Source organism: Dasypus novemcinctus, chromosome 19 (genome assembly GCF_030445035.2).
Source record: "Dasypus novemcinctus isolate mDasNov1 chromosome 19, mDasNov1.1.hap2, whole genome shotgun sequence".
NCBI classification, from domain to species: Eukaryota; Metazoa; Chordata; class Mammalia; order Cingulata; family Dasypodidae; genus Dasypus; species Dasypus novemcinctus.
Genome location: NC_080691.1, coordinates 51,852,047 through 51,866,928, shown reverse-complemented (window position 1 = coordinate 51,866,928; position 14,882 = coordinate 51,852,047). Strand labels below are relative to the sequence as shown.

The window sequence follows — 14,882 nt, the reverse complement described above, 5'->3', positions numbered from 1 at the left end:
GCCGAGAGTTTGAGGATCCCCTGGTGTCTCTGACCCAAAACGAAGTTTAGCGAGGCCCATGAAGGATGCACACGTTTTCCGATTGCTGGCTGTGTAACCCTAAATTCTGCCTGCGCCTAATCCTGAGTTCCTCTTTAGCATCCTGAGACCCTGACCCCGGAGACCGCATGTGGTCTGTCGTGATCTTTAGGGTGGATTAATAGGGTAGGCTGTCAAAAGGCCACAGGGCAATACTCCTCACGGAGTGCTTTAGTAAGACCCCGTCAATACAAGAACAGCCCCCAATTTGTTTTGTTGCTAACTCTGCTGATATATTTGTGCTCCAGGAAAGAAAGATCGCCTACGTGTGTTTGAATAGGGGTTCTGTACAGGTGCTGTGCCAAGTGCGTCACTTGCATCATCTCACTCACAGGTGTCACCTGCCAAGAGTGATATTACATTTTACAGGTGAGGAGAAAGGGCTAGAAGAGTAATAGCTAAGGGCTCTGTCCTAGTGCTTCATGTGAAATCATTACAATCCTACAAGGTAAGTAATATTTCTTGTTTTCTAGGTGAAAAAACAGAGGTGCAAACACATTAAATAAATTGTCTTCTATCATTCAGTGAAGAGCAGAACTCAAACTCAAGTCTTTTCTTTTTTTAGGAGGTACCAGGGATTGAACCCAGGACCTCCTACATGGGAAACAGACGCTCAACCACTTGAGCTACATCAGCTCCCAATAGACTCAAGCCTTTTTGACTGCAGAGCTATACAGCCAGCAAGGAATGGTTGATTGAAAGATGATGTTCTCATAGCATGGGCATTTCTAACCTTATATCCAAATGAAAAAGGCTTTGGAGTTTTACAGTGACCAGTCAAATCCCCTCATTCTACATATTGGAAACCTGCTGCCTGGAGTGTCTTGCCAGGGTCACTTGATTAGTGAGACAGCTGGGGTTGTGTGGAAATCTCTGGAACACTCAGCTAGTCTGTAGACTCCATTCTTCAACAAAGCTGCTGCTAATAATAGTAATATAATAATATAGTTATCATTTCTTTAACCATTTCTCTTGCCAGTCACTCTATGTATTTTAGAAATCTCATTGAATTTACTCCTCATGATAACTGAGCTAACTAGAACATGGGAAGGTTACAGTGCTGTTACGTGACAGAACTTAGGTTTGAACCCAGGTGTCTGACTCCAAAGTCTGTGCTTTTAACTACTATCCAAATATGTTCCATTTTCAAAGGCAGGGAAGCAATACACTGTATTAAGTTTCCATCAAAGTTTATAATGTCTCGAAGGGATGTGTTTTATCATCTGGAAAATGTGCTTGTGGTATACAAAACATGTGAATGAAACTCTGTGGTTTGTGGTCTCTAACAGGAACCAGGGGTTTGAGGCTGTTCTGCATTCCTCGTTTCTCCTCAGCACATGCTTCCTTTACAGCTGACATTCCAAAACTGCCCGCCACTGCCCCCTCGGGCTGCCAGCAGATGTCTTGGAGAAATTGGCAACCCTAAACTGGACCGTTCCTCACCTCATGCCTGCTGACTGTGCTATGTATTGTCTGCGCCTCAATTGCCCTAACTGTCTTCGTTCTCTCCACCTCTGACCTTGCCCTCCTCTAGTCCACTCCCTACCACACAGGCCAAGTGACCTTCTCGAAGGACAAATATATGCTTCAAGCCCTTCCATGAGTGCCTCCAGGATGAAAATGCCAGATGCCAAGTGCCCTTAAAGCTCTGCCCAGTCCAGTGCCTGCATAGCTAACCTGCCTCCTCTTCTTGGGCCGCAGGACCTTCTCAGGAGCCTTGGCCCTTTTGTCTGTGGTCGCTGCATGTGTGGTTGCCTCTCTCAAGAACATTCTTCCCTTCACCCTTCTCATTACCCTACTAACTCTCACCTAGCCTCCTAGTATCTCTCACAGGTAGCTTTCCCTGACTTGTCAGAGTTAGGAGCCCTTTGTTCCTCTGTGCTCCCAAGGCTTTGGGGGCTTCCCTTATTGGGGCCCTTATCCCATGGTATTTTTGCTGTTTTATCCTCCCTATACTATAAGCTCAGGGAGGTTCAGGAATGCCTCTTGTTAGGAATTATATTCCCACTGCCTGGTACATATTAGGCCTCCAATCTATGAAGCAATTAAATCAATATCATAATATGATTACATGATCAATGATTGATTAGTTATAATGTAGATGATCTAATGAAGGCTTTGTAGGCTTTTTCAGGCCCTTCAGACAGCTCACCTGTTTATTAAAAGTCCTTCTTATCTCACTTGCTTTCTGTCTCCCCTCTATTAATCTGATCACTCCTCCAAACCAAAAATTCCTTATGAAGATAAAGTAGAAATAAGTTCTCCACTTATTAAGTTGCATGGTATTAGGAGAGGGGAATATAGACTGGGGACTGGTAGATTATCAGTTCTGTTCATTTAAACTTATCATTCCTTTAGAGCTCAGTTTCTATGCCATGCAGGGAGAAACTTTTACACTTAGGATTCTAAATGTAATATTTTTTTCTGTTTTTAATTTTTGTTTGTTTCATTTGAAAATCCTCAGGCCAGATTTCCCCTAGAGGAAAAACTATGGTTTTGTAATGAACAGTGAGAAAATAGAAATCAGTATACGGGAACTTTTATTCTACAATCAACTTTATAGGAAGGCATGTGGAGCAGAAACTATACTTTATGTCTAATGCAGTTGTAATAAAGTATTTCTTCCACTTCTGCCTAAGATCTTACCTATTTATTTGTTTTTATTTATCCTGTTGCCCTGGTTTTGAGAAGAGGACTGGTTCTATGGAAGTGTTTTTCTTATATTTACAAGTTGAACATTTTTTTATATTCACATACCTGAGTACTGAAGGTTGTTACCATTTGTGCTATCTTAGAAGGGGGTGGGGAGAGCTAAAGCATGAACACTTATGACACTTTAACTCAGAGAAGAAATGGCAGAGCAATTCATTGGCATAGACATTCTATCATGAGCCCTGAGTGATTTTCTCTTCCAACTGTATAAAAAAGCTGCTGCTAGTTTAAAGAGTTTTGAAATGTAATACCTAGCAAACATATAAACTCGTTCCCTGGATATTCTAATTTATGTATTATATATATGAGGTGATATCTAAATGGAGTTTGAGAGCTATGCAAATTATAGGGGAAAGAGGGTCACTGGTCTTATTGAGTCTCTCGTTCTGTATGTGAGAATTGCCTGGAGCTTTAAAAACACCTCTGACCAAGAGTCCATCAACAGATGGATGGAAAAACAAAATGTGGTCTATCTATAAAGTAGAGTATTACTCAGCCACGAAAAGGAACGAAGTTCTGCAACCTGTTACAACGTGGATGGACCTTGAAGACATTATGCTAAGTGATAGAAGCTAGACACAAAGAGAGATGTTATGTGATTCCACTTGTATGAAAGAACTAGAATAGGCAACGTAGAGAGTCATAGAGACAGAAGTAGATTAGACGTCCCCAGGGGCAGGAGGGAGGGGGCGAAAGGGGAAATATTGCTTAATAGGTACAATGTTTCTGTTGTGGATGATGAAAAAGTCTTGGTAATGGATGGTGGTGATGGTAGCACAGCATTGTGAATGTACTTAAGACCATTGAAGTATTCACTTAAAAATGATTAAAATGCAATTGTGTGTGTGTGTTCTATATATATGTAACCACAATTAACAAACAAACAAAAAACCTCTGCATGTACCCACTTTAGGCAGATTAAGTCAGGCTCTGAGAGGTAGATGGGGCAAGTGCAGCAGGAATGAACCAGCCTTCTAAGTAATGTTAGTCATTTTTCATAATTAACGAAAGAGGTTGGTGTTTGAATCCTTCACACGTGAGGGGGAACAGAACTGTGAAGGAGGTGGTTGAGCTTGAACTGGAACAGTCCCTTATGAGCTCCATGTCTTTCTATGGTTGCTGGGAGTCTATACCCATGTAGGGGACACTGCATCCATAGTTCAATGCACTTTTATTTTAGGTTGCCATACCTTGGCCATCTCCTTTTGTGAGACCAATTTTGATGTACTAAGACAAAACCACAGTAGACTCATTGAGTGCCCTAACGTTGTACACCGGTGTTAGAGGTTTGGTGTTTTGTTTTTCATGGTATTGTATAGGCTGTTATGTTTTGCCTGTTGGCAGACTGATTGATGATCCTTGTACTGGAAATAGAAACTGGGCCGATCATTTAACTTCTGACTTCCTTACTTACCAAGTAAGGACAGTAACTACCTGCTTACTGGGATGTCTGGGGGGGGGGTGGGGGCAGTGAGCCTTTGTGCCCACCACAGTGGCCTGGTGAGTGAAAAGTCCCTACATTGCACAAGATTACTAGTCCGTTTTTTGTTTTTTTTTTTAAAGATTTATTTATTTATTTAATTTCCCCCCCTCCCCTGGTTGTCTGTTCTTGGTGTCTATTTGCTGCATCTTGTTTCTTTGTCGCTTCTGTTGTCGTCAGCGGCACGGGAAGTGTGGGCGGCGCCATTCCTGGGCAGGCTGCTCTTTCTTTTCAGGCTGGGCGGCTTTCCTCACGGGCGCACTCCTTGTGCGTGGGGCTCCCCCACGCGGGGGACACCCTTGTGTGGCACGGCACTCCTTGCGCGCATCAGCACTGCGCATGGCCAGCTCCACACAGGCCAAGGAGGCCCGGGGTTTGAACCGCGGACCTCCCATATGGTAGACGGACGCCCTAACCACTGGGCCAAAGTCCGTTTCCCACTAGTCCATTTTTAATTTATTGGGTTTAATATGCACAAGATTACTAGTCCTTTTTTGAGTTTATTGGGTTCAGTGTGTTGGGAGACAACCTAAGTCAAGGTTCCTGTCTACCCAGGTATTTCAGCATTCTGTAGCTGGGACAAAATTCTGGAACCAGCTTTAAAGTATTACCTACATGGGAGGACTAGCCCAAAAGAAAAGTATGGAAATGAAAATTAAAGCCTTGCTATTCAACCTCTGTGTCCCTCTCCCCAGAGGAAAGCACAGTGAAGGAAACCACTGTCTTTCCAAAGTGTTTAAAAGAATCCTACTATAAATACTCTCCTGCTCTTGACTTTTGTAACATAATACAGTCTAAAGAGCTTTCCTTAAGAGTACACACAGATCACAGCATGAATTTGGCAATATTGTTTAGTGATCTCCTGGGATAGGAGATGCTGGTGCCCTACCACTCCATCCTATATGTATTTCTTTGCATTCTCTTGCCTTTCCAAGTGTTTCTTTCCCATTCTTATTTATTTATTTAGATATACCAGAGCCGTGATTGAACCCAGGACCTCATGTGTGGGAAGCCAGTACTCAACCACTGAGCCACACTGGCTTCCCTGAGTTGGTTTTTTCATTTGTTTGCTTGTTTGTTTTTAGGAGACACTGGGGACTGAACCCAGGACCTTCTGTGTGGGAAGCAAGCTTCAATCACTTGAGCCACATCTGCTCCCCTCCCTTGCTTCTTTACCTAATCTGCTATAAGTCTCATCTTACATATTTTCTTCTTTCACTGGTCTTGCTTAAGGCCTATTGGTGGCCCCCATGCCAGGGAGATTACCATCATTCTTGGCTGGCTGGAAGAAGGATACCGCCAAGCTGGGGTAGCAAAGTTCAGGGACAAAATTAGAATCCAAAAAGATCTTGACAGACTGGAATCCAACCAGCTGACATTTAACATGGATAAATATAGGGTCTTATGCATTGGTTTTTAAAATAAGAAAAGCCTGCCATGGTGTCAGTTGAGAGAGGTTCTGTTAAACGACTATAGAGATGTTATTAAACTATCCCTGAACCGACCTGGTCATAGAATGTAAGTTCCAGAAAAGACCTTAGTATCATCATTCTTCATAGACTCTCATTTACATGTTCCCTTTCTTAAGCTAGGAAAAGCTTGTTGATAAGTTTAAAATATAAAGGGTGCTTTCTTTCACTGCAGACGAGCTAATTCTGTTACCTAAACAAATAACTTTATTACTAATTAATACCTATGTGCTAGACAATATTCCAGGCCTTTTCAGTGAGTAAGACAGAAAAGGAGACAGACACAGCAGGAAAAAGGCACTGAGGCATGAAACACATGGAGATGTTTGGTGCAACCTGAGCACTGCTGGCTTCTTTGACATGGGCAACTGCTGTTTTCAGCAACGGTCCTGTATTAACATAGCTGCAACCTTCCCAGGCAGATACTGCCCCTGAGCCCTTTATATATAGAAACCATAAGGCTATCATATGAGTAATTTCTTTTTACATTTCTCCCAGTATCACATTTGAATTTGGATTCATTTAATTGCAGGTCTTAAGAACCAAAAAGGATGATTAGATAGTTATCCTGTCTACTTTCGATTAACTCAACTTATGTGGGCTGTTTTAAGTGTGTAAATGAGGTTACCTATCTGAATAATTAACTAGGAATCAGGAGTCCTGAGTTATTTCTACTAACTAGTTTAAAACAAACAAAACTGGCTTTGGGCATGTAACTTACTTGGGACTCTTTCTGCATATGGTGTAGGGCGTGGTGGTATTTTAGGTGTAAAAGTTCTTTTTGTGAGAGTGTCCTGTGTTTATCATTTCTGACCCTAGTGCAGTAAATGCTAGCTGAGTTCTCTAATCATTGTACAGTGAAAACTGCCCCTGCCTGTTTCCAAAGACTGAACAGAGGCCACTCCTTGTCGAGATGGACTGTATTCATTTCTTTTAGTTCTAATAGTCTCTCATTTATTTTTGAACCCCCTGGTCTCAGATATTAAAACACTGTCTTTTGTGTGTGAGGTACATTTATATTGTTGAAAGGCCACAAATGTGTGTATATGCTCTTTATAAGGAACTTGATTCAATTGATATTTAAGAATGCAATGTAATCAAGAAATCAGGTACAAATTCTTGAGGATATTTGGAGTTGAATTCAGAATGTCACCAAAGTAGCACATCACTGATCCCCAAGTTAAGAATAAAGTGACAGTTTGAAAAATCTAGGCCCACTTAAGTGTACAGCTCTGTCAAGGAGCTTCCAGTCTTATTCTGCTACTGCAAAGTGTATTAGTTTAAAAACAATTTTTAAGGTTTATTTTTATTTATTTGTTTCTCCCTCCACCCTTGTTTTGCACTTGCTATCTGCTCTCTGCGTGTCTGTCTGTTGTGTGCTTGTCTTTTTAGGAGGCACTGGCAACTAAACCCAGGACCTTCCATATGGGAGGGAGGCATCCAATGGCTTGAGCCACCTCTGCTCCCTAAAAAATTTTTAAATTTTAAAAAATAATTTAAAAAACAATGTGTATTAGTTAAACAGGTCAAGAATGGTTACTTACCAACATGTGGCCAGTTTTGTTTTATTTATCTCCATTCATTACCAAATTATTTTGAGGCTAACTCCAGGCATCTTATTCCATTTTTAAAAACCTTAATATATATCTCTAAAAGCAAAGAACTCTATATTTGAAAAAAAAAATAGGCGGTGGACTTGGCCCAGTGTTTAGGGCGTCCGTCTGCCACATGGGAGTTCCGCGGTTCAAACCCCAGGCCTCCTTGACCCATGTGGAGCTGGCCCATGCGCAGTGCTGATGCGCACAAGGAGTGCCCTGCCACGCGGGGCTGTCCCCTGCGTAAGGGAGCCCCACGTGCAAGCAGTGTGCCCCATAAGGAGAGCCGCCCAGTGTGAAAGAAAGCGCAGCCTGCCCAGGAATGGTGCGCACACAGAGAGAGCTGACACAACAAGATGATGCAACAAAAAGAAACACAGATTCCTGGGCCGCTTACAACCACAGAAGCGGACAAAGAAGAATATGCAGCAAATAGAGAGAACAGACAACTGAAGGGGGGGGGGAGAAGTAAATACATAAATGAATCTTTAAAAATAAATAAATAAACCTAGTAGCATCATACCTGAAAAATCAATAATCCCTCAATATTATCAAATACCTTGTCCTTGTTAAATTTCCCCACCTCGAATATTTTATACATATGGTTTGTTCAAATCAGGATTCTCTACATTTGGCTGATGTTTATTTTATATTTTAAAGCTACTTTTTTTCATGCTTGGATTTTTTGTTTTCAATTCAGCAATTTTTTTTAGTTGGAGAAGTTGTAGATTTATAGAAAAATCATGCAGATTATATATAAAGAGTTCCCATATAGCCACCTCACACATGCATTTTCATTATTATTAACACTTTGCATTAGTGTTAATCTTTGTTACAACTGATGAAACTATGTTATAATTTTACTTTTAACTATAGTCTATAGTTTACATTAGGGTTCCACTTGTTTATATTGTACAGTCCTATGGGTTTTTAAAAATATATATTCTGGTAGTATATACACAGCCTGAAATTGCCCCTTTTAATCACATTCAAATGTATAATTGTATTCACAATGTTGGGCTATCATCACTACAATCTAGTACAAAAACTTTTCTATCACTAACCAGAAACTGTACCAATTTGGCATTAACTCCTCATTCCCACCTGGGCCCCTGGCAACCTCTATTATAGTTCTGACTGAGATCACACCATATTTGTTCTTTTGTGTTTGGCTTATTTCACTTACTTGATGTCTTCAAGATTCATCCATGGCCTGTGTCAGAACTTCATTCCCTTTATATGGCTGAATAATATTCCATTGTATGTCTTTTGTTTATCCATTCATCCATTCATGGACACTTGGATTAATTCCGTCTTACGGCAATTGTGGGTTATACCACTATGAACATACATTAAATCATCTATTCAAGTCGATGTTTTTAATTCTGTGGGATTGCCAGGGCATATGATTTTTTATACTTTCTGAGAACTGCCAAACTTTTCCATAGTGGCTGCATCATTTATATTCCCTCCAGCAGTGAACAAGGTATATCTATTTCGTTTTTTAAGCAGTTTTGTTGAGATATATTCACACACCATGCAGTCCATCCAAAGTGTACATTCAGTGGCCCGTGGCATAATCACAATGTTGTGTGTTCATCACCACAAAAAAATTTTAGAACAATTTCATTACTCCAAGAAGAAAAACTCCACACCCCTTACTAGTCACCTCTCAGTCCCTCTATCCTTCCCAAGCCCTACATAACTACTAATCTAATTTCATCTTTAAAAACTGATTTATATTTACATTTTATATAAATGGAATCATATAATATGTAGTACTTCGTGTCTGTTTTCTTTCACTTAGCATAGTGTGGTTTTGTCTGATATAAACAACTTGTAACAACATACATTTGTTAAGTTTCAAAGAAAAAGTCATATATACAGTATTACCCATATTTATATTTCACATAAGGTTTCACTATGCTGTACAGTCCCATGTTACATTTTTTAGCTTTCCTTCTAGTAATATTCATGACCTTAGACTTTCCCTTTCAATCACTGTCATACTCATACAATAGCTCTGCTAGTTACAAATATTATGCTGTGCTTTCACCTTTTCTATTCATTTACAAAGATTAACACACATCCTTTTTACCAGTTCTGCACAAGTTAACCCTTAGCTTTCCATTCTCTAAATTCATTCTATTTTCTGGTGACCCATATTCAGGTTATTAACTCCATGAGATTACACAATATATTTAGTTCATAATAACACAATCATGCAGTCTTTGTCCTTTTGAGTCTATCTTGTTTCACTCAACATAATTTCTGCAGGTTCATCTATGTTGTCATATGCTTTATGATTTCATTTCTTCTTACAGCTGCATACTATTCCATCATGTGTATATACCATAGGTTGTTTATCCATTCATCGCTTGATAGACACCTGGGTTGTTTCCATCTTTTGGCAATTGTGAATAATGCCACTATGACATTGGTGTGCAGATGTCTGTTTGTGACAGTGCTCTCAGTTCTCTGGGTATATACCTAGTAGTGGTATTGCCAGATCATGTGACAAATCTATAGTCACTCTTTAGGAACTGCCAAACTGTCCTTCACAATGACTGTACCATTCTGTATACACACCAACAGTGAATAACTATTCCTATCTCTCCACCTCCTCTCTACCACTTGTGGTTCTCTCTCTTTTTAATAGTGGCCATTCTAATAGGTGTGAACTGATGTCTCATTGTAGCTTTGATTTGCATTTCCCCAAGGGCTAATGATGAGCATTTTTTCATATGGTTTTTGTGGGTTTTTTTGCCATTTGTATTTCTTCTTTGGACAAATGTCTATTCAAGTCTTTTGCCCATTTTTTAATAAGGTCGTTTGTCTTTTTATTGTTGAGTTGTAGCATCTCTTTATATATCATGGATATTAAACCCTTATTGGAAGTGTGATTTCCAAATATTTTCTCTCATTGAGTTGGCTGCCTTTTCACCCTTTTGGCAAAATCTTTGAGGTGCAAAAGTGTTTAATTTTGAGGAGGTCCCATTTATCTATTTTTTCTTTTTTGTTCATACTTTGGATGTAAGGTCCAAGAAACCACTCCTACCTACTGCAAGGTCTTTAAGATGTTTCCCTACATTTTCTTCTAGTAGTTTTATGGTCCTTTTATATTTAGGTATTTGATCTGTTTTGAGTTGATTCTTGTATAGGGAGTGAACTCGAGTCCTCTTTCATTCTTTTGAGTATGGATATCTAGTTATTCTAGCACCATTTGTTTTGTCCCGTTAACATGGCTTTGGTAGATTTGTCAAAAACCAGTTGGCTGTAGAGGTGAAGGTTTATTTCTGAACTCTCAATTCTATTCCAGTGATTGATGGGTCCATCTTTATGCCAATACCATTATGTTTTGGCCACTGTAGGTTTGTAAGAAGGCTCCTAGATCTGTTGATTGGGGGGTTTAATCCATTCACATTCAACAATACTACTGTGAATGCATTTTTTATTTCTACCATTTTATTCTTTGGTTTTCATATGTCATATTGTATTTTTGTCTGTCTTTTTACTCTTGGTTGTCCTTTCTGCTATTCTTGTCTTCTCTACTCTCCTCAAGCCTCTCTCTCTCTCTCTTTTTCAGGTTTTAAGGCTTCCTTTAATATTTCTGCAAAGGCAGAAATATTAAATATTAAATATTAAATATTAATATTAAATATTAAATATTCTTCTTTGTCCGCTTCTGTGGTTGTAAGCGGCACAGGAATCTGTGTTTCTTTTTGTTGCATCATCCTGTTGTGTCAGCTCTCTCTGTGTGCGCACCATTCCTGGGCAGGCTGCGCTTTCTTTCACACTGGGCGGCTCTCCTTATGGGGCACACTGCTTGCACGTGGGGCTCCCCTACGCAGGGGACAGCCCCGCGTGGCAGGGCACTCCTTGTGCACATCAGCGCTGCGCATGGCCAGCTCCACACGGGTCAAGGAGGCCCGGGGTTTGAACCGCGGACCTCCCATATGGTAGACGGACGCCCTAACCACTGGGCCAAAGTCTGTTTCCCGAGTCTTTTATTTTTAAGATTTGTTTTATTTATTTCTCCTCTCCCTCCTCATTGTTTGCTCTTGCTGTGTCTGTTCGGTGTGTGCTCATCTTCTTTTAGGTGGCACTGGGAACCGAACCTGGGGACACCCATGTGGGAGGAAGGTGCCTAATTGCTTGAGCTACCTCTGCTCCCTGATACACTGTGTCTTTCACTATGTTTTCCTCCATGTGTCTCTTGTTTCATCATCTTGTTGCATTGCTTACCACACCAGCCCGTCATGTCAGCTTGCTCATCTTCTTTAGGAGGCACCGGGAATCAAACCCAGACCTCCAATGTGGTAAGTGGGAGCTCAATCACTTGAGCCACATCTGCTTCCCCTCTAGGATGATTCTAAAGTTAATAAATTGTCATAGGGCCTGGTGGATTTTCCAAGAAAGTCTTCTTGTGCAAACTGAAATTAGGAACCTTTCTTCCAAGGTAAATTTATACGGCCTAAATGAAGACCTATTTATACTTTTGGGAAGATGGTGGAAGACATGAGACTCTTTTCTCTCCCAGAAAAATAGCTAGAGGACAGGCATAAATGGCCTGGAAAAAAATCTTCTAGGGTTTAGGATACCAGGGAAAGTCTGGACACCGCCCAGAAGAGAGAGGGGCAAATGAAAAGCATTGCAACAGCAAAACTGTGAGTTAAAAGCTGAAGCTGCCAGCATCCTCCCCCACTCTAGAAACACTTTTGAAATTGTGAGGCTTCAGGGCCAGTGGCTGTAGACAAAGGGGGCCCCAGGGATCCTCCTCCCCAGGAAAGGTGAGAGAGAGGGACATGGTTAAGCTGTCAAATTTGGTCTGTTGTGTCCCATAAGCCCTTCAAGGCTGGGTGGGGCTGTGCCATTGTTTGAATCGGAAGCCAGCGAAGGACTAAAGAGATGTGACCCTCTCAATCTTCTCTACTTCCCTCTGCTTCCTCAACAACCAGCCCTGGTCAGTAGAGAAGACTGAGAGTGTCACATCTCTTTAGTCCTTCCCTGGCTTCCAATTCAAACAATGGCACAGCCCCACCCAGCCTGGAAGGGCTTATGGGAAGCAGAGGGAAGTAGGATTATTTCCTACTGGGAAAAGAGAAGGGGCTACCAACAAAGGTTGGAGAACTGCCTCTGAGAAAGTTTGAATTATGAGACCATGTTTTAAACTAAGAGAGCTGCCAAAGAGCGCCATTTGCTGGTGGACCAAGGAAGTGCATGAAATTGTAGTAGGGATGTGGAGAGGGTGGCCACAGTGGCTGCTGATGGTAGGGAGATGGAAGAAGAAATATGGTGTGGGGGCATTTTCAGGATTTGGAGTTGTCCTGGGTGGTGCTGCAGGGATGGATGCTGGATGTTGTGTGTCCTGTCATGACCCACTGGGTAGACTGGGGGAGAGTGTGGACTACAATGTGGACCACCGTCCATGTGGTGCAGCAGTGCTCCAGAATGTATTCGCCAGGTGCAGTGGATGTGCTGCAATGATGGAAGAGGTTGTTGATGTGGGAGGGGTGGGGTGGGTGGGGTGGGGAGTATATGGGGACCTCATTTTTTTAATGTAACATTTAAAAGAAAATAAAGAAGAAGAAGAAGAAAAAAAGTAAATGAGAGAGGTTTTTTCTGGTCTTTAGAGCCTCCCTACCCCAGGGCCCTTAGAAGCAGGTCTGCAACCTATTTCTGGGTCCAGGGCCCAGATTTGAACAACTAACAGGTACAATCCTAAAGACTCAGAACAGGATGAATCAAGAATCAAAGAATAGCAGTAACACAAAACCCCTCACCACTAAATCCCTATGAAAGAGAGAGAAATTGAATATCTGAGTAAGTTCACAACCCTAATCAGATATCTAGACATCAGCAAAAAATTACAAGCCATACTAAGAAAAAGGAAGAAATGACCCAGGAAAAGGAATATATCAAAGCCCCAGAAGAGACACAGGATTGGACACAACTAATCAATGAGATGAACACAAATTTCCAAAATCAAATTAATGAGTTGAAAGACAATATGGCTAAAGAGATAAATGACATCAAGAAGACACTGAGCATGCACAAAGAAGAATCTGAAAACTAAACAGAAAAGTAATAGAGCTCATGGGAAGTAAAAGACATGATAAGTGAGATAAAAAACACATTACAGGCATACAACAGCAGACTCGAAATGATCATAGAAAGAAAAAGTGATACAGACGATAGAACAGCTAAAATCAAAGAGAAAACAACAGGAAGAGAAAAGAATGGAAAAAACTGAGCAGGGACTCAGGGATTTGAATGACAACACAAAACACAACAACATACATAAGAGGCAGTTCTCCAACCTTTGTTGGCAGCCCCCTCTCTTTTCCCAGTAGGAAATAATTCTACTTCCCTCTGCTTCCTCAACAACCAGCCCTGGTGAGTAGAGAAGATTGAGAGGGAAAAAAGGCAAAAAGAGTATTTGAGGAAATAATGCTGAAAATTTCCCAATTGTCATGAAAGAAATGAACTTACATGTCCAAGAAGCACAACATACCCAAATCAGAATAAATGTGAATAGACCTACTCCAAGACACTTACTACTCAGAATGCCTTACAGCAGAGATAGGGAGAAAATTCTGATAGCAACAAGGGAGAAGCAAATTATCACATACAAGGGATGCCCAGTAAGACTTAGTGCAGATTTCTTACCAGAAATCTCAGAAGTGAGAAGACAAAGGTAAGATACAATTAGGGTACTGAGAGAGAAAAACTGCTAGCTGAGAATTTTTTTCCAGCAAAACTGTTCTTTAAATATGAAGGACAGTTTAAAATATTCACAAAGAAATATTAAGGAGTGCCGTGCCACGCAAGGGTGTCCCCCGCGTGGGGGAGCCCCACGCGCAAGGAGTGCGCCCATGAGGAAAGCCGCCCAGCCTGAAAAGAAAGAGCAGCCTGCCCAGGAATGGCGCCGCCCACACTTTCCGTGCCGCTGACGACAACAGAAGAGGACAAAGAAACAAGACGCAGCAAATAGACACCAAGAACAGACAACCAGGGGAGGGGGGGGGGGAAATTAAATAAATAAATAAATCTTTAAAAAAAAAAAAAAAGAATAATCCAAGAAGTATTCAAACTGACTTATAACTCATATATGAATTTCGTTTCTCCCCAGCTTTTACTTCTCTAAGACTTCTTCCTACCAAAGTCTTGTAATCTTGTCTGTTAAGCCTTCTCTTACCCTGCTCTTTTGTGGGTTTCTCCCCCACCCCCAAATGACCCCTTCTTTTCTGCATCACTCATGGCCTTCTTCACAAGCTCCTGGGGATTATCCTTACTCTTGACCCATGCCTCATCATCCCTGCTGGATTGGAAGCTCCTTGAGGGCTGACTCACAGTGTACTGTTGATCCCTTGGTGGTATTTCCTAAAGGTACAGAAAGATAGAAAGACAAGTCAAAGTTTGCCTCAAGTGTTTCCTTAATGTAAACTTTTTTTTCTAAACTCCTGTTTGACTTTTCTTCCTCCTCCTATTATCTTTGCTTAAAAGAAAAAAATCTTTTTCAGAGAGGAACTTACTTTAACCAAATGC

General features: G+C 41.0%; 1 protein-coding gene and 1 long non-coding RNA gene across 5 annotated transcripts in view; both read left to right on the top strand.

Annotated features, from left to right (window-relative positions):
* CLTCL1 (clathrin heavy chain like 1) overlaps window positions 1-14,882 on the top strand; it is a 110,639-nt gene that overhangs the window by 597 nt on the left and 95,160 nt on the right. The window lies entirely within an intron of this gene.
* LOC139436989 (uncharacterized) lies at window positions 385-2,718 on the top strand. The gene is made up of 2 exons (XR_011646540.1): window positions 385-447; window positions 2,543-2,718. It is a non-coding gene; the product is annotated as an uncharacterized lncRNA (long non-coding RNA).